Source organism: Barbatula barbatula (genome assembly GCF_947034865.1).
Source record: "Barbatula barbatula genome assembly, chromosome: 3".
NCBI lineage: Eukaryota > Metazoa > Chordata > Actinopteri > Cypriniformes > Nemacheilidae > Barbatula > Barbatula barbatula.
Window position 1 is genome coordinate 29,796,957 of NC_136764.1, and position 19,987 is coordinate 29,816,943.

At 43.2% G+C, this 19,987-nt stretch overlaps 1 protein-coding gene across 1 annotated transcript in view; it reads right to left on the minus strand.

The window, feature by feature from the left end:
* cacna1eb (calcium channel, voltage-dependent, R type, alpha 1E subunit b) overlaps nt 1-19,987 on the minus strand; it is a gene marked incomplete at its 5' end in the record, with an annotated part of 250,899 nt that overhangs the window by 45,564 nt on the left and 185,348 nt on the right. The window lies entirely within an intron of this gene.

Sequence of the window (19,987 nt, forward strand, 5' to 3'; positions counted from 1 at the left end):
TAAATTATGTTGGAAACCACATATTATTCATGTAAAAAGAAAAATGTCACAATCCATTGCAATATTACATAAAACTAAACATATTCTGAATGAAAATTCATTATATATTTTGTATTGTGCCCTCATAGTTCCATACATGACCTATTGTGTGGAGGTTTGGGGACATACATATAAAACCAATATAAATCCAATATATATGTTACAAAAAAGAGCAATAAGGATTATAAAACAGCTTGACTATCACAAACCAACAAATCAATTGTTTAGTAATTTAAAAGCTTTAAAATTTGATGATTTAGTAAATTTCTATACTGTACAGACAATGTATAAGGTTAATTATAATTTGTTTCCAAACTGTATCCAGAGGCTGTTTGAAATAAGAGAAAGCCAGTATAAACTAAGAGGAATGCATATGTTTAAAAAAATATGGGCAGGAACTAATACAAAAAATAGATGCATAACTGTCAAAGGGGTAAATCTATGGAATAATTTGCATAAGGATCTAAAATCGTGTAATTCACTTTATAAATTCAAGAAAATGTTTAAAAATAAGGTGGTAAATAATTATTTAATTCAATGTGTATAACGTTTTTTCTTTATGTACTTATTATAGTATCTGAAATGTGTACCATGTTGTTTTATTCATTTTTTTAGTTATTTTTAATTTTTTCTCTTGTCTTGTATTAATTAATACCTGTGGAAGAATTATGCTAAATTGATTGATAATGATGTATAAAGGGTAGGCTTAATAAGCAGAGGCTTCAGCCTACACCTTTTTCGGTTATTATGTATAGCTTTATTTTTATGAGTGATTATCTGTTAGGAGTCTGAGGACCGAAATAAAATCTTATGTTATGTTATATTATGTTAAGGTTCAAATGGCTTTCGCGTAAAGTGAGCGTACAGACACAGGCAACGCACACATTTTTTTTAAATTCGTAGAAATGTTTGTCAATCTGAGTAGTTTACCATTGAACTGATCATGCTGGACATGTCTCTCAAATAGTGGTTTGTAGTGATCAATACGCAAGGCACAAAATGAGCAGTGCATTTTAATTAGACATCACACTTAAGGTTTGTCAGATGGCCATTTCTTTAATTTACCCTCTACTTTTTTAAGTTTGCGTTGTTTTTACATTCAAAAACATAAAACCCTAGTTTTAAGGCCGGCTGTACAAATGTTCATTTTGTATGGGTGGGCCGCATAGAAGATTGCGGGTCTCAAATGTTACAAGAGTTTCCATAATAAATAAACAAAGATGAGACTGCTGGCCAAAACGACAGTGTTGCCAGATACGGATATCACCCAGCATCCGAAATAATAAAAAAACACTTCAACATAGCCTCCATTATTCGCAAATGGTGGATAAAACCTTGAAAAATGATATATGAGCCATCCAAATCACAGAGCTGCCGATTCACATGGTCCTAATATTGGTGACGGTGTAGGTAATTTGTGGGGGAATTTTTACTTTACCAATTACAGACATCACAAACAACCAATTATTACAAATGACTAGAGGTCCCCAGGTAATCCGAAGGAAGCTTATGCAGCGACTTTCACAACCAGGCACTGCACAATATTTTGCGATCTATAATTGCATGTTTATTGCTTGCTCGCTTCATCTGGTTCCGTGCAACTTGTGTTGCTTCAGTACTGTTATGCATGAACCAGTGGGTGGGGCTAGAGAAGTAGTTGTTGATTTATTTCTGTGGAGACAGTGCTCAACCTATCTATAGGTGCATTCCAGGACCTGCCGTTTGATGAGCATGGTGTCAATAGCAGTTGTTATTTCAGTAACAAGGGCCTTTTCAGTTCTGACACTTACAGGATGTTCGCTTGAGTATGATTCCCTCTTATATAACAAAAGCTTGGGTTATAATTTAGGTCTTAATTCATGACAACTTTAATATTAAGTTGAATACTTTGAACCAGTGCTGTTGCTAGTTGGGTGAAATGTGGTGACAATTAAAGGGGCCAGCAGATACAGTATACTACAGTATTCTGCCAATAATTGTATTATATGAATATTGCTTACATAAGATTTCAATGAATGCACAAAGCTGATGGAAGGATTTTTTGCCAAATTGAAATCAATAAAATGATTAACATTAAAACCAGATTAATGATTGCCACTGTTACTTAATGATTCATACTGAGGGTCTGCTAACTTTTGGTGCTTTCATTGGATGACATGATGTCTGACAGCTAAAGCAACCAATTATTTTTGTTTTATGATGTTTAGAGGCGTGCAAATGTCCCCACAGTAACAGTCAACAATGTGTCAAATGGTGACAGCAGCAGCAATGATTTCATGCCCAGATCTTCACATATTTTTAAGAACTAAGCTGTTGTGGCTTCGGTCTTTTCTGTCTTGTTGTAGATTCATCCTCTACAACATTAGGAAAATTAGACCTTTCCTATCAGAGCACTCTACGCAAGTCCTAGTCCATGTTCTTGTCTTGTCCAAACTGGACTATTGCAATCACATTTTAATCATATATATATACTCTGTGTGCAGGAGGAAAGAGCGCCTTTTCTCTGCACCATCTCATTGCTTATGATGCAGATTAAATGACAATAAAATACTTTGTCAAAGATGACTCAACCTAGATTAAGGAATAAGAAAGCAGACTCTGTTGCCATCTTAAAATAACTCCTGAAAACGTCTCTAATTCTTTTCTGTCTTCTTATCAAACATTTTTTTTACTAACCTCACTATTCTTAGCTTGGTATACTGTGCTAGGCTTTAATGGACTAGTTTTTATGCACTTATGCACTCTGTTGCCTATGTTGTTATAATTGCTTCCAATGTTTCCTCATCTGTAAGTCGCTTAGGATAAAGCGTCTGCTAAATGACAATGTAAATGTCTGGTCGCTGTCTGGCACGAGAGGTGTGTTGATGTTTTGTCGAGCATGTGTTCTCTGTTGTTTGACGGTATGACACATGCTTGGTGTCTACGTTACTTGCCCTGCCCTTGTGTTTCCCTGTTAGGGCTCTCCTCGCACCTGTGATTCACCTAGTTTTCACTCTCGCACCTTTTACCCATTTTTCCCTTAGCTTATTCATTCCCGTAATCATTTCACACCTGCCCGTTATTATCACTCAGTAGATTTCTCTTTATTACCCTTCTGTTTCTCTCGTCCTTTGTCTGACCGTTTCGTGTTACTTGCCAGTTCAGACTGCAATATGTCTAGTGTGTGTAGCCTATAGCTAAAAGCCATATTCATAGTCTTGTCTCGTCACTATACCTCGTTTCCTGTGCACCTTGTAGAGCTGTTTTCACTAGTAGTCTCCACTGCCCTGTCACTCTCCTCTCTAGTTCCCTGCTGGCGTCCAGGACCGCCCTCGCTACACTGCCCCGACAACCCAGCCACAGATCCAGATCCGCACCGTCCGCTCGCTCTCTCGCACACCTCAGAGGTTGCGGGTCGAGAGGACTCCCCGTCTGTACCCACTTTCTCTCGTCCGTGGTGGTAGTGGGACTTTGTTCTGTGGATTACTTCTCGCCGGTGGACGTCTTGTTCCTGTGGCGATTCAGACTTTGTTTTGTTCTAGCCTTGGATTGTGTGCCTTTTTGTGGTGAAATAAACTGTGTTTTTCCCCGCATTTGAGTCTGTCCTTGTCTGCCATGACATAAGCATTTAGTCGAGTCTGAAGAATTCTTATTGCAACTAGACAGTTTACTTCCTCAATCAGACGGCTTTGTGTTGTTTCCAGGCAGACAGTCAAAGAACACACACCCTGAAATCCTGTAAAATTCAACCAATCATATGATGACTTTGAATGTGCTTCCAAGTGTTTCCAAAAAGTGTGCCTTATGGATCAAACGTTCAGACAACGGTCCATCTGAGGCTGAGACTACTGATTGCATACATGTGCGCACAATCGGCCTCATTCCTGAGTTGTCTGACATAAATCTTCGGATTCATGAAAATGTTCGTATTTTTTAAATGTTGGCACACAAAAGAAATGTACACCTGCTCTCTACCATGAGTAAATTGTGCGTAAAACATTCAAAAGTTCTGTTTTCTTTTAGAAAAACTGATGACATTGTGTTTTGATGGACTACGTATCATAATAATATTTCACGAGTTCTTTCTTTCATATTTTTAATATTTCATATTTTTAATATTTCTCTTTAACTTTGGGTCAAACGGAGAGCACATCACTGTCCCTTTTTACACAGCCCTACAATCACAGTGGAGAAGAGGCAGGACTTAAACTACATTGACAAACAATCCCATTTATACAACACAACAATAGAGAAGTGCTGCATTTTATATTCAGCTACAGAGGCACCTTCAGGAGTTTATCTCAGAGTACCAAATATTTAAGAAGCTTACTCATCTTCTCCCTGTTCAAGCACCTCCTAGCTGTTCATTTTATGCTCAGGGTGAATGTTCATAAGAGAAATTCCATTAATCTTGTTTTTTGTCATCGTGTTGCCCTTGGTAACCATAGTAATGTTCACGACTTAACCTTGGCAAATAAATAAAGCAGGATTAATGGTTTGCGTATTTGGCGTGCTGTCCAGGGAGAGGTCTGTATTCTTGCCTGAACTCAGAGTACCCCCCCCCTGTCCAGGTTGAGGGCTCCGAGCATGGTATTTTTCCCGGACCCAGAGTGCTCCCCCCATTATACTGTGAAAAGAACAGGCTGACCGTGAGGAGTTGAGTGGCGGAGGGATGCTGGAAAACTGTCGAGAGAAAGGAGGTAAGTCAACTTGTATATCTATGATATATAATCAGAGATACTTTCTCTGGTGCTGATTAAATATGAGAGTTATGACACTCCCATAGACTTCCATAGGAAGAATGGAATGTGGACGTAACGTGCGACATGGAGCCTCCGATAGTTCCAAACACTGCACAGAAGCCCGTTCATTTTAGTTTCTGCCAAACGACTAAATGTAAATGCATGTTTTTACATTTCAACAAATTGGCAGTTGATATTAAATGTATTAAATTATAATTGTAATGATATTAAAATTTAACACGAAGACTGATTCATATTACTCCCAAGATAAAATGCTGCTTTAAATGTAGTCAATGTAGTAATCAATGTTCACAATGTGCACAAATAAAATTGCTGTTATATGTCCCTGTAGAAAAGGCTCAGGTGTCGAGTGTCACTTCCGCTTATCAAAACGTACCGCGTCATCAGAGCGCCGCGTTCAAGGGAGGAAGCGATCGACAGCACAGCAAGTGCACAGATTGAACAAACTGTTATCATCAATCAATCTTTAATCCATGCCTCATTCATTTCAATCCTAATGTAGATTTCAGTTATCGTGTGTGTGCGTGCATATTAAGGTAATGTGTTCATATATATTTAAGTTTATTACTTTTCTCATCTTGCCGAGTACTCGTAAAACAGTGGCTGTTATGCTGCCTATATTGTTTGTTTGCTGTTAAAAGGGTCAGTATCTACATGTCTCTATACCTTGCGGATGTTTGAGTATTGCAAACTGTAATGTGAATATGTTTGTTATTACACAAATTCATTAATCTGTCCGCGATCGTCTCTGTATGGTCATGTGACTTAGGACGTTGAGGCCTAGCAATTGTGGCGTCTTAGAGGCGCCCTCTGTTGGCAAAGATAAACAGTTATTTATTTTATATTATTTAAGCAAATGCAGTGATTGTCGTTGTTATTCACTAATCAACGATATGGTTATGTTTATATTAAGTAATCCTTGTTATATGTAAATTCCTGTATATTTCAGTATGCTTATTTCTTTATTTGTGCTATTGTTACAGAAACCACACACATGTATATCCATCAAACTTTAAGTAAAGCAACAAAAATACTGCAATGGCTCGTTTCTCTCAAACAAAGCACCATCTCACTCAGTTCTAATCGACTGCCTGCTGCGTTCCGCACCCATCCCAATAACAGAATTCGAACCTCATCGTTTTAATGGTCCTTCGAGCCGGATGGATGCAGAGAGATTCACAGCAGAGAGATGACATCGTACCCTGAACCAGATCTACATGTTGCAAGGCCTCGAAGACAATCAAGGCCACCTGCACATCTAGCAGATTATGAAGTTTCTGGAACGGAGTATGTGAGAGTCCTACCAGCCACTTACTTGAATGAAACCGAAAGGAATGGAGTTCCACATATGGACGAGTGCGCATCACGTTCTTCCCCCCCACGAGCCAACTTTCATACACAGAAGATCGAACAATTCAAGATGAATGGCAAGATGATTCGATCCGAGCAGTTGTCTTACATAAATTCCATGTGGGTCGAGATGAAGAGAGACAGTGATGAGTTGCATAGGCGCATCTTGCCTGAGATAATAACAGCATAACAAGGACTCAAAGCAGAGAACGCCACATTAAAGAAGGAGATTCAGCAGATAGCAACGAGGACAGTAACTTCTCGACCACGAGTGACACCTACGCCAGCTCCTCGTACTAATGTGCCACCTAAGCGTATACAATATCTACCTGTCACTCACAGTGAGCATGCAACATATTCTGAAGACGTTCCTCCACGTAGATCCGTTCAGACTGAGCAGCTAACCAGGCAGATGAGAGACCTTACCTATTCACCGGGTGTAGCATATACAAGTAGTCACATTCCACCACCAAGGTCCTGTCCATACTCTCCAGAGCCTCCTGAATCTGTCCTTTACAAAGACGATACCCCTTGGTCGAGACATCGATATTATCAGAGTGAAGTGGGACTTCACCGACAACAACTATCAGAGTTTACTCCTTGTACTGAGAGTTTCCGTAATCAAGAGAAAGTATACAGGGGACCTACGCCAACTATACCCAGGCTAACAGCAGCTGACCCGAGACAGTTTTCAAGACTGCAAATGGCACTGGAGAACCTCTTACCAGAAGATGCTACTGAGCGTTTCAAATACCAGATCCTTACTGATCATCTGAAGGTAGAAGAAGCTTTACTGGTAGCTGACTCCTACTGCAATTCTGTGAGACCCTATACAGACACTATGCAAGCTCTTATGAAGATGTATGGACAACCACACAAGCTTGTTCTGCGGAATATTGCAGAAGTACTGGAGGGACCTAACATCCGATCAGGAGACGTCAAAGCATTCAGGCTCTTTGCCCTGCGTGTGCCTCATTAGTGAGCATGCTGGAGCAGTTGGGGTCAGAAGGGGTAGCTGAACAGGACTGTGGCTCTCATGTGTCCAGGCTACAGAGTAAACTTCCTCATGAGCTGAAGACCAGTTTCCAGAGGTACATGCATCCATTGAGAATGACAGTTCCTACTCTTCCTGATTTCGCAGACTGGCTGGAGTACGAGCTCCAGGTTCAGGATGACACTTCCAGAACAGTCACGTATGCACCAGAATCAGCCACAAAGAAGAAAGATGGACGTGATCCCTCTAAGTTTCAAGGGAAATCCATGAGCATTCTTCTGGGCACAGACCATGGACACAAAGGGTCTACTCCAGAGACCAACTCTAACAATTATGGAGGGAAACTACATGCGTACTGCACCTACTGTGACAATACCAGTCACTACTTTAATGGATGTATTAACTTCAAGGAGTTGACTAAAGATCAGAAAGAGACATGGATTCGGAAGAATTCCCGCTGTTGGAGATGTGGTCGTAATCATCAGTCATCCAGATGTACGCTGAAAGCTCTGTGTGAGACCTGCAACAGGAAACACCTACATGTATTACATGAGCTGAATGAGCGAGTTGTAGATGCCAGCGCCATGGCTGATCTCAATGAGAACACCTGTCTTGTGAGTACCACCAATGACATTCTCTATGTGGACCGTTCAGTCAGCAGGCGCCGAGTCCTACTGAAGGTGACCAAAGTTGAGATAAATCAGTGGAGACATATGCATTGCTGGATGACGGATCCGAGAGAACTATTCTCCTCCACGCCGCAGCTCAGCAGTTGGACATAAGAGGGCAACCAGAAGACCTGATATTACGAACAGTGAAACAGGATCAGCAGGTGCTTCATGGGGCGTCCATTTCGTTCTCAGTGTCTGCTGTGTCAAACCCTCACAAGAAATTCCACATAAAGGGTGCGTTCACTTCTGAGAGGTTAGGCCTGGCGGAACATACCTACCCGGTGGCATCATTATAGTTAAAATATCGACACCTAACTGGTCTTCCACTCCAGCAGATCGATAAAGAGTAACCTATGTTGTTGATTGGTTCAGACTGCACGCATCTCATCACGCCCATTGAACCAGTTCTGTTGTGGCCCAGCAGCAGTCAAGACTGGTCTGGGGTAGGGATGCACCGATACCAGTTTTTCTCTGCCGATCCGATTCCGATACTGAACTTACAAAAATCGGCCGATACCGATCCAAATCCGATATCAGTTATTGTTGACCTTTTAAGGTTTTAGAATGTCTGTAACTCACACAGTCATTACATTAATCTGCTTAAAGTCAAGCTTTGTATATTCATGAAATACATCAAAACTTAGATAAATAATATACACAGTATGACTAACATCTTTATTAAGAACACTGTGCTAAACTTGTAATTGAAATAAATTTAATTTAATCAAGCTATGGAGTCATCCAAATGACAATCTGTATTTTCCAACCATTCAGCATTTATTTGATTGAAGCTGAAATCACGCTGTTGTGTGTGACCCTCGCAACTCTTTAGCATGTAGCACAGCACTCTGCAATGCGTAACCAGAATCCATCCAATGCGCGGTTAAACTCAAAAGGGACATGGGACACACGTCGGAGCTCCAAATATTAGTAGTGAAGCTCAAAGATTTTACATCTTTTAACTGATCCGCAACATGCGACGACACTAAAATAACTCGGTCAAAGCTGTTTCTGAAATGTATTTACGCGATGGTAAACTAACGCGGTTCAGGCGACGGAAGCCTACATTTTCCACAACAGAGAGAGGCTGATCATCTAGTTAAATAAATTCCACAACTTTTTCTGTGATTTTTACAGATTTTTTTGTCGTCTTTATGAAGTTTTTCTTGCCTTTGAAACGCTTCCTGCAAGGTTTGCTGCTTTAATTCGTCCTTTTTGCATTTCGCTTGTACAAACTCTTCGTGATCTTTTCCGTGATGCTTCTGAAGATGTTTGATTAAATGTGTCGTATTGTAACGCGCAACAGTACTTCCACCTCTTCCAGTGCTGCTTTCTGTTGTTTCAAGCGTGAAATATTTCCACATCTACGACATCTTCAACGCGCTGAAGTTAATTTCCATATAGGCATAAAGTTGGGTCCTGAAAGGTCTCCCCGCTAAACTCGCCTGTCAGGCAATTACGCAAAATAAATTTCAAAGAATTTAATTATTATTTTTAAGTAAATGCATTTTTCTCAAAATAAACGAACGTTTTCTATTTACTTAAATACAGCTCCCCGATCAACAATCGCTGGTAATTTGGTATCGGATTTGGATCGGTCGTGCTGACTCGCGCATGATCTATACCCGATCCTTTCAAAAAGGTATGGATCGGAGCCAAATCCGATCTAGAGTATCGGATCGGTACATCCCTAGTCTGGGGTGGACCTTGCAGGGACCTACTCATGAGATTAAGCAAGGGGTTCATTCTCAACAATGCTTCTTCACTTCGGTCCTCCCCAATTCTGACCTGTTTGCTCAAGTTGAGAGACTATGGCAGATGGATGTAATTCCATATCCATATTGTGTCATCATGACCAAGATGGCGGCGCGAGTACATCGCGAGGCTCAGCGTCTCTCCAGTTTTAGCTTTTATATAGTGTATTTCTTGCTCATCTCGGGTCTGTTCGTCCAGAACAGTTGTGCATTTACATCGTACACCCGACAGGAGCTTTTGGATATCAGTTTACGCATGTCCGGAAGTTGCATCAGCAACATTCAACTCGTCCCTGAGATCGTCAGAACATCCGATGCTGCGCACCTCACATGGCCGGGCGGAAGTGCTCGTCGGCGGCGTCGAGATCGTAAACAAAGGCGGGGGAAGCGCGGAGGGCTAAGAGCTAGGCTAAAGCTAACACCACACCGGCTCTCTTTACCCAGCATTTTCCTTGCTAATGTTCGATCATTAGTGAACAAAATGGACGAGATCAGACTCCGCATCATCAACAGCAAAAGACTTTTGAACTGCAATGTCATAATCTTCACGGAAACATGGCTTCACAGCGGTATACCGGACAACGCTATTGAGTTAGCGGGCTACAACACACACCGGGCGGATAGAACGGCAGAGGAATCCGGTAAGACAAGAGGAGGTGGATTGTGCATCTATATCAACAAAACTTGGTGCACGAACTCTGTTATTGTCGGGAGACACTGCTCGGCTAACCTTGAGTTTCTCATGGTTAAATGTAGACCGTTTTATCTGCCACGGGAATTCACTTCCACCATTATAACGGCAGCTTATATTCCACCGGATGCTGATGCCAAGCTTGCTATGAAAGAACTTCATGCAGCCATCAGTAAACAACAGACTGCTCACCCGGAGGCTGCATTTATTGTTGCGGGAGATTTTAATCACTCTAACTTAAAGACAGTGCTCCCTAAATTTCATCAGCATGTTTCCTGCCACACAAGAGGAAACAAAACTTTGGACCATGTCTACACAAACATGGCTAAAGCTTACGCCGCGACACCCCTCCCCCACCTGGGACAATCTGATCACCTTTCTTTGTTCCTCACCCCCAAGTACATTAACCTCATTAATCGTGTGAAGCCATCAGTGAAGACCATCAAGGTGTGGCCTGCGGGGGCAGACTTTACACTCCAGGAAAGGTTTCTACACACAGACTGGAGTCTGTTTGCTTCTCAGGCCACCAGTGGCTCTCACACGGACATCAACAGCTACACCTCTTCTGTTTTGGACTACATAAATTCCACCATTGATAGTGTCACAACCCAGAAGCAGATCACCACGTACCCTAATCAGAAGCCATGGATGAACAAGGAAGTGCGCCTCCTGTTGAAAGCACGTAACACTGCCTTCCGATCGGATGATGCACATGCCTATAGTACTTCCAGGGCAAACCTGAAGAGGGGCATCAAAAAGGCCAAGCACTGCTATAAGCTGAAGCTAGAGGAGCATTTTTCCAATTCTGACCCTCGACGCATGTGGCAGGGCATCCAGGCCATCAGTGATTACAAACCTAACCACTCCACCCCCATAGCCACAGATGCCGTCTTCCTGAGCGAGCTTAATGACTTTTATGCTCGCTTTGAGAGAGACAATAAGGAAACAGCTACCAAGCTCACACCCTCTGCTGACCACCCAATCATCACACTTAACTCCACTGATGTTCACAATGCACTAAGTCGGATCAACGCGCGCAAGGCTGCTGGCCCAGATGGCATCCCTGGTCGCGTACTCCGGGCATGTTCAGAGCAGCTCGCTGGGGTCTTCACGGACATCTTCAACCTGTCCCTCGCCCAAGCAGTGGTTCCAGCATGTTTTAAATCCACCTCCATTGTGCCCATCCCAAAACATTCAAACCCGACGTGCCTGAACGACTACCGCCCGGTAGCACTCACACCAATTGTCATGAAGTGCTTTGAGCGGCTGGTCCTGGCACACCTAAAGGACTCTTTACCACCCACACTGGACCCATACCAATTTGCCTATCGCAACAATAGGAGCACAGATGATGCAGTGTCCATGGCGCTGCACTCCGTGCTCACACATCTGGACAACAAGGACACTTATGCACGTATGCTGTTCGTAGACTTCAGTTCTGCGTTCAATACCGTCATCCCTTCCAAGCTAATCGTCAAACTTGGAAACCTAGGCATCAACAACCCTACATGCAATTGGATTATGGACTTCCTGACGAACAGGCCTCAGCTTGTTAGGTTAGGCCCCATCTGCTCCACCACCACCACCCTCAACACTGGTGTACCACAGGGCTGCGTACTGAGCCCCTTCCTCTACTCCCTTTTCACACTCGACTGCAGGCCTGTGAACGGATCTAACTCCTTCATCAAGTTTGCAGACGATACAACAGTGATTGGTCTCATCAGCAACAACGATGAGACTGCATACAGGGAGGAGGTCCGGCACCTGGCCACATGGTGCTCAGCCAACAATCTGCTCCTTAACACCTCCAAGACAAAGGAGATCATCGTGGACTTCAGGAAGGCGAAAGGAGACACACACGACCCCATCCACATTAATGGAATGGCTGTTGAACGTGTTTCCAGTTTTAAGTTCCTGGGGACCCACATTTCGGAGGATCTGTCCTGGACCACCAACACCTCATGCCTGGTCAAGAAGGCTCACCAGCGTCTCTTCTTTCTGAGGACACTGAAGAAGAACCAACTGTCTTCAACTATCCTGGTGAACTTCTATCGCTGCACGATAGAGAGCATCCTGACCAACTGTGTCACAGTCTGGTACGGGAACTGTTCTGTTGCTGAGCGCAAGGCATTGCAGCGGGTGGTGAAAACAGCCCAGCGCATCACAGGGACTACACTTTCTGCCATTGAGGACATCCAGAAGAAACGCTGTCTGCGTCGAGCTCGCAGCATTCTCAAGGACTCCTCTCACCCCGCTCATAGACTGTTTACTCTCCTGCCTTCTGGTAGGCGCTTCCGGTGCCTCCGGACAAGAACCAGCAGACTAAGAAACAGCTTTTTTCCCAGAGCTGTTTCATCATTGAACTCTGCCCCCCACTGATTCCACTACCTCTCATACCTTTAACTCCAATGCTGCTACAACATTGTTTACATTGCACTACAGGGCTGCATGCATGACTGAACTGTACACACCAGTACTTCATGTATCTGCTCTACCGGACTGTTTACACACACACAGCACCATTTGCACTCTATACTGCTCACTTGCACACCAGGAATATTTAACTGAATGCTCATTTGCACTAATGGACCACTTCCATAACTGCATTAACCTATATACTGCACTGTAATTCTATTAACTGCATCTAGTCATCTATTGCACTGTAACTTCAATAACTGCATCTACTCATCTATTGCACGGTAATTCTATTAACTGCATCTAGTCATCAATTGCACTGTAACTTCAATAACTGCATTAACTAATCTACTGCTCTGTAACCTTATTAACTGCATTAACTCATCTTCTGGACTGCAACCTATTAACTACATTAATTCGTATACTGCACCGTAACTTTAATAACTGCATCAACTTCTACAACTGCATTAACTCACCTATTGCACTGCAACTTTAATAGCTAATGTCAATAATTTATGCATACCTAAGTCACTTGCACTATTTTTAGTCTAAATTATTATCTGTTCATATCCACCTTTACATTAATGCTCATAGTATATAGTCATCTGTATATATTGTTCATAGTTACTGTCATATTTTCATAGAACACACCGACTGCAAAATATTTTTATAGTCCATGCCCACTGTATTATATTTTTCATATTGTATTCTGTATTTATTCTAACTGTATATCCTGCACTTGCTAACTGCACTTCTGGTTAGACCTAAACTACGTTTCGTTACACTGTACTTGTATATGTGTAATGACAATAAAGTTGAATCTAATCTAATCTAATCTAATATCGCATTGACAAAGAGGTCACACGATCCAAACTGGATCAGGAAGCTATTAGACTCCTGCAGGAGAAAACCGTAAGAGTGGAAGTAGATGGATTAATGCGTTATGCCACACCGCTCCTCCGAGTACAGAACATGCCACATTTAACCATGCCCAAAGAAGCCGTTCTTCCTCAGCTCAGGGGTGTTGAAAGAAGGATGCTAAATAACCCTGATCAAGCTTTGGCCTATAACAATGAAATCACTAAACTAAGTGAAGGTGGCTTTGCTGTGAAATTAGAGAAGAGAGAGGCAGAGAGATCAGAGGAGTCCTGGTATATACCCCACCATATGGTGCAACATAATGGAAAGAATCGGGTCGTCTATAACTGCTCTTTCCAACATGAAGGTCGAAGCCTGAATGAGTTTCTACTTCCAGGACCCACACTGTGCCCATCACTGGTGGCAGTATTACTCCATTTCCGTGAACACTCTATAGCCATAAGCAGCGATATCAAGGGGATGTTTCACCAGGTGAGGCTGCTGCCTGACGACATGCCTCTGCTTCGATTCCTATGGAGGGACCTAAAGCCAGAGCAACGCCCTGATGTGTATCAATGGCAGGTACTCCCCTTCAGCACAACATGCAGCCCCTGCTGTGCCACTTATGCCTTGCAGAGGCATGTCATGGATCACAGCCAGCCTGGGCAAACGGTTAGAGAGGTTATCGAGAAGGCATTCTACGTAGATAATTGCTCATATAGCCTTACATTCTGGGAAGAAGCCAAAGCACTGGTCGACCAGCTCTGTTCCCTTCTCGCCACTGGAGGCTTTGAACTGCGGCAGTGTGATCTCAAACACCTGTGATCTCTGGCAAGAAGACCAAGATGGCGGCGCGTGAACATCTCTCCAGTTTTAGCATTTATATAGTGTATTTCTTGCTCATCTCGGGTCTGTTCGTCCAGAACAGTTGTTAATCTTCACGGAAACATGGCTACACAGCGGTATACCGGACAACGCTATTGAGTTAGCGGGCTACAACACACACCGGGCGGATAGAACGGCAGAGGAATCCGGTAAGACAAGAGGAGGTGGATTGTGCATTTACATCAACAAAACTTGTTGCACGAACTCTGTTATTGTCGGGATACACTGCTCGGCTAACCTTGAGTTTCTCATGGTTAAATGTAGACTGTTTTATCTGCCACAGGAATTCACTTCCACCATTATAATGGCAGCTTATATTCCACCGGATGCTGATGCCAAGCTTGCTATGAAAGAACTCCATGCAGCCATCAGTAAACAACAGACTGCTCACCCGGAGGCTGCATTTATTGTTGCAAGAGATTTTAATCACTCAAACTTAAAGACAGTGCTCCCTAAATTTCATCAGCATGTTTCCTGCCACACAAGAGGAAACAAAACTTTGGATCATGTCTACACAAACATGGCTGAAGCTTACACCGCGACCCCCCTCCCCCACCTGGGTCAATCTGATCACCTTTCTTTGTTCCTCACCCCCAAGTACATTAACCTCATTAATCGTGTGAAGCCATCAGTGAAGACCATCAAGGTGTGGCCTGCGGGGGCAGACTTTTCACTCCAGTAAAGGTTTCTACACACAGACTGGAGTCTGTTTGCTTCTCAGGCCACCAGTGGCTCTCACACGGACATCGACAGTTACACCTCCTCTGTATTGGACTACATAAATTCCACCATTGATAGTGGCCTAATGGTTAGAGCGTTGGGCTTGTGATCAGAAGGTTGCCGGTTCTAATCTCAGTGCCAGCAGGTCATGACTGAAGGGCCCTTGAGCAAGGCACCTGATTGCTCTGCAGTAATGTGCGACTGTATAAAACTACTTGTAAGTCGCTTTGGATAAAAGCGTCTGCCAAATGAATAAATGTAAATGTAAATGTGCAGTGATAGAGAGTGATAGAGAGCATCCTGATAGAAGTGCCTGATAGAAGTGCACGATAGAGAGCATCCTGACCAACTGTGTCACAGTCTGGTACGGGAACTGTTCTGTTGCTGAGCACAAGCCACTGCAGCGGGTGGTGAAAACAGCCCAGTGCATCACAGGGACTATACTTTCTGCCATTGAGGACATCCAGAAGAAACGCTGTTTGCGTCGAGCTCGCAGCATTCTCAAGGACTCCTCTCACCCCGCTCTGTTTACTCTCCTTCTTTTCGGTAGGCGATTCCGGTACAGGACAAGAACCAGCAGACTAAGAAAGGGCTTTTTTCCCAAAGCCGTTTCATTATTGAACTCTGCCCCCCACTGATTCCACTACCTCTCTTACCTTGAACTCCAATGCTGCTATAACATTGTTTACATTGCACTACAGGGCTGCATGCATGACTGAACTGTACACACCAGTACTTCATGTTATCTGCTCTACCGGACTGTTTACACACACACAGCATCATTTGCACTCTATACTGCTCACTTGCACACCAGGATTATTTAACTGAATGCTATAATTGCACTAATTGCACTAATGGACCACTTCCATAACTGCACTAACCTATCTACTGCACTGTAATTCTATTAACTGCATCTACTCATCTATTGCACGGTAACTTCAATAACTGCATTAACTAATCTACCGCACTGTAACTCTATTAACTACATCTACTCATCTATTGCACTGTAACTTCAATAACTGCATTAACTTATCTACTGCTCTGTAACCTATAAACTGCATTAACTCATCTTCTGGACTGCAAACTATTAACTGCATTAACTCATATACTCCACCGTAACTTTAATAACTGCATTAACTTCAACAACTGCATTAACTCACCTATTGCACTGCAACTTTAATAGCCAATGTCAATAATTTATGCATACCTAAGTCACTTGCACTATTTTAGTCTAAATTATTATCTGTTCATATCCACCTGTACATTAATGTTCATAGTATATAGCCATCTGTATTTATTGTTCATAGTATATACCAGGGGTCGGCAACCCAAAATGTTGAAAGAGCCATATTGGACAAAAATAAATAAAAAACAGCTGTCTGGAGCCGCAAAAAATTAAAAGCCTTATATAAGCCTTATAATGAAGGCAACACATGCTGTAAGTGTCTATATTAGCTTTATTACCCCCCTAGTATCAAAATGATAAGTAGGCTACAAATACATAATGAGCATTCATGATTAAATGTTTATTTTCCCCTGCATCGCATCCTGGAGAGAATGACGCACAACGTGACTACTCTGCTGTACGATGGTGCTTTAGGTTTAACTTCCATTATAATTTTAATGTATTATGTTTCGTTGCATTGATGAAATTAAAGAAATACAATAAAGAAATCAGATTTTTGATGTCATTTTTACTTTAGGATTCGGAAAAACAACAAAATGTGCAACGTGCATATGCATCCTGTAATTTCAGACATCCCCATGGATATAAAATGCAGTCCTCTTCAATCCTCAATAATACAATACAATCCTCTTCCCCCAAACTATATACTATATACTGACAAAAATCAGTATCATCTGTGAACTGAACGTTTTCCCACGCTTTATTATATCCCGGGTTGCAACAAAACTAGCAGCAGTAGTGGAGTTTGGAGATGCAATCCACTTCTTAAATTTATCTTTGCGCTCCTCTAATTTTCCACATTGGCAATGAAAGCAAATGATTTGGTCCAAGAACTGTTGAATCATCTGTTCTCCTCAACTATCTTTCTATTTTTCCCCTTGGGATCCATGACACACCCGCCGGTTTGTTTGTGTGTCTGTCAGCCACCGGTCTGGCATCACGCGCGCCGCCGCCGATCTGACAGAAACGCGTGTCGCAGTATATGACGTAAATCTTCGTTGACAGAAATGTTGAAATTAAATATTATACACATTTTTACAACGTTGAAAAACTTTAAGAATGTTTGTCATGTTTTTCCTCCTACAGAAATTATATTTAAATTTTCATATTTTTGAAAAAGCTCTAGGGAGCCACTAGGGCGGCGCTTAAGAGCCGCATGCGGCTCTAGAGCCGCGGGTTGCCGACCCCTGGTATATACCTACTGTCATATTTTCATAGAACATTCCTACTGCAAAATATTTTTATAGTCCATGCCCACTGTATTATATTCTCTCATATTGTATTCTGTATTTATTCTAACTGTATATCCTGCACTTGCTAACAGCTTCTGGTTAGACCTAAACTACATTTCGTTACACTGTACTTGTATATGTGTAATGACAATAAAGTTGAATCTAATCTAATCTAATTTTAGTCAGGGTCAACAAGACGTCAATGAGTCAACACTTGGACTACAATGGCATTGCAATTCGGATACACTACATTACAAGCACCGGGCTACATGCTACCCTACTGTGACGATGCGCAACATTTACCGTGTGCTGGCAAGTCAATATGATCCCCTAGGTTATATCATCCCCTTCACGACCAGAGCCAAGATCATAGTTCAGCGCCTGTGGGACAGACGACGCGACTGGGATGACCCGCAGTTACCCGATGAGCTACTTACTATGTGGTCTGCATCGGAGAAAGAGTTGAGTGTACTGGAGGAGATATCCTTGCCTAGGTGTTACGTCAGCTCACAGATGGATCACCCATCCTGCCGGCATGAGATCCACGTGTTCTGTGATGCATCAGAACAGGCATATGGCTCAGTGGCCTACCTACGAACAGAGAACCAGGAGGGTGAAGTGGAAGTTTCTTTCGTGGCTGCCAGGTCTCATGTTTCTCCCCGCAAGCAACAGTCCATACCCCGTCTTGAGCTGTGTGCGGCTCTCAGTGGTGCACAACTTTCTCAGCTTCTTGTTACAGAACTTACAATCTCCATCCATTCCGTCACACTCTGGTCGGACTCTACAACAGTGCTCACATGGTTGACGTCCCGCTCATGCCGTTACAAGGTCTTTGTGGGAACAAGAGTAGCGGAAATCCAAGAGCTGACAACATCAGCTACGTGGTGTTATGTCAGATCGGGAGACAACCCTGCAGATGACATAACCCGAGGCAAATGTCTCAAAGATCTCTCAGCAGGGAGCCGATGGAGTCAGGGTCCACCCTTTCTTAAATTACGACATGAGAATTGGCCTGGACAACCTCCCTTATGTTCTGAAGAGCAAAGCAGTGAGTTAAGAAAATCTGCTTTCTGCGCATTAGTAACTGCAGCAAGGCTCTTGCCAAAGCCTGAGCAGTACAACACACTGTCAGAGTACATAAATGCCTGTGGCCAGGAGCTTCACGGGGCGGCCTACACTTCATGTGCTGACACCCAGAGAGAAGTACAACTTACAGTCCTTAAGCAAGCCCAAGCTGATTCATTTCCCAATGAGACGAGCCTTCTGAAATTTGGTAATCCGGTGTTAGTCACAAGCAGACTATCTTCTCTTGCCCCTGAACTTGACACTGCTACAGGGCTGATTCGTGTAGGGGGCCGCTTGCGCCATTGTAATGTTCTTGAGGAGGATGCCATACACCCAATTGTCCTAGAGCCTCAGCATCATGTCACCAAGTTAATCATCTGGGATTACGACGAGAAACTGCTCCACCCTGGCTCGGAGCGAGTGTTTGCAGACATAAGAAGGACATACTGGATTTTAAAGGGCCGTGAAGCAGTCCGGAGGCACCAACGGCAGTGTGTAGAGTGCAGAAAATGGAGGAGTCGCTCGGAAGTTCCCCTTATGGCCGACCTTCCCCTTACCAGGCAGAGATACTTTAGACCAGCCTTTTATTCTACAGGTATCGATTGCTTTGGGCCTTTCCTGATCAAGATTGGTCGCCGGAATGAAAAGAGATGGGGAATAGTGTTCAAGTGCATTACTGTACGAGCAGTTCATCTGGAAATTCTCACCAGTATCGATTCTGACTCCTTCCTGATGGCCCTCCGGTTCATTGCTCGGTGAGGGAAGCCATACAAGTTGTTGAGCGACCAGGGAATGAACTTTAAAGGAGGGTAACGTGAATTGAGTGTATCCTTTGCCTCCATGCAGGATGAGCTACAGAGTCACCTTGCCAGTCAGCAGATCAAGTTTGCTTTCAATCCTCCAGGGGCGCCTCACTTTGGCGGTTGCTGGGAGAGGGAAATCCGCTCTATCAAAGCAGCGCTCAGAGGTGCTCAGGTGGTTACAGAGGAGGTGTTGAGAACAGTTCTGATTGAGGTAGAGGGTATCCTGAACTCTAAACCCCTTGGGTATACCTCATCAGATATTGCTGACATTGACCTGATTACCCCGAACTGCTTCCTGATTGGCCGCCGAGACACATCCCTACCGCAGGTAGTCTACCAAGGTTCCGAGATTCTAAGTCGTAAACGTTGGCGCCACAGCCAACTGCTTGCAGATCATTTCTGGAGGCACTTCCTAAAGTATTACCTACCCAGCCTCCAAGTCCGCCAAAAGTGGAAGTCCGACAAGAAGTCACTAGAGATCGGTCATGTTGTTATGATTGTGGATCCCCAGCTGCCTCGTACCCTCTGGCCGGTGGGAAGGGTCACAAAGGTGTATCCAGGCTCCGATGGTAGAGTACGAGC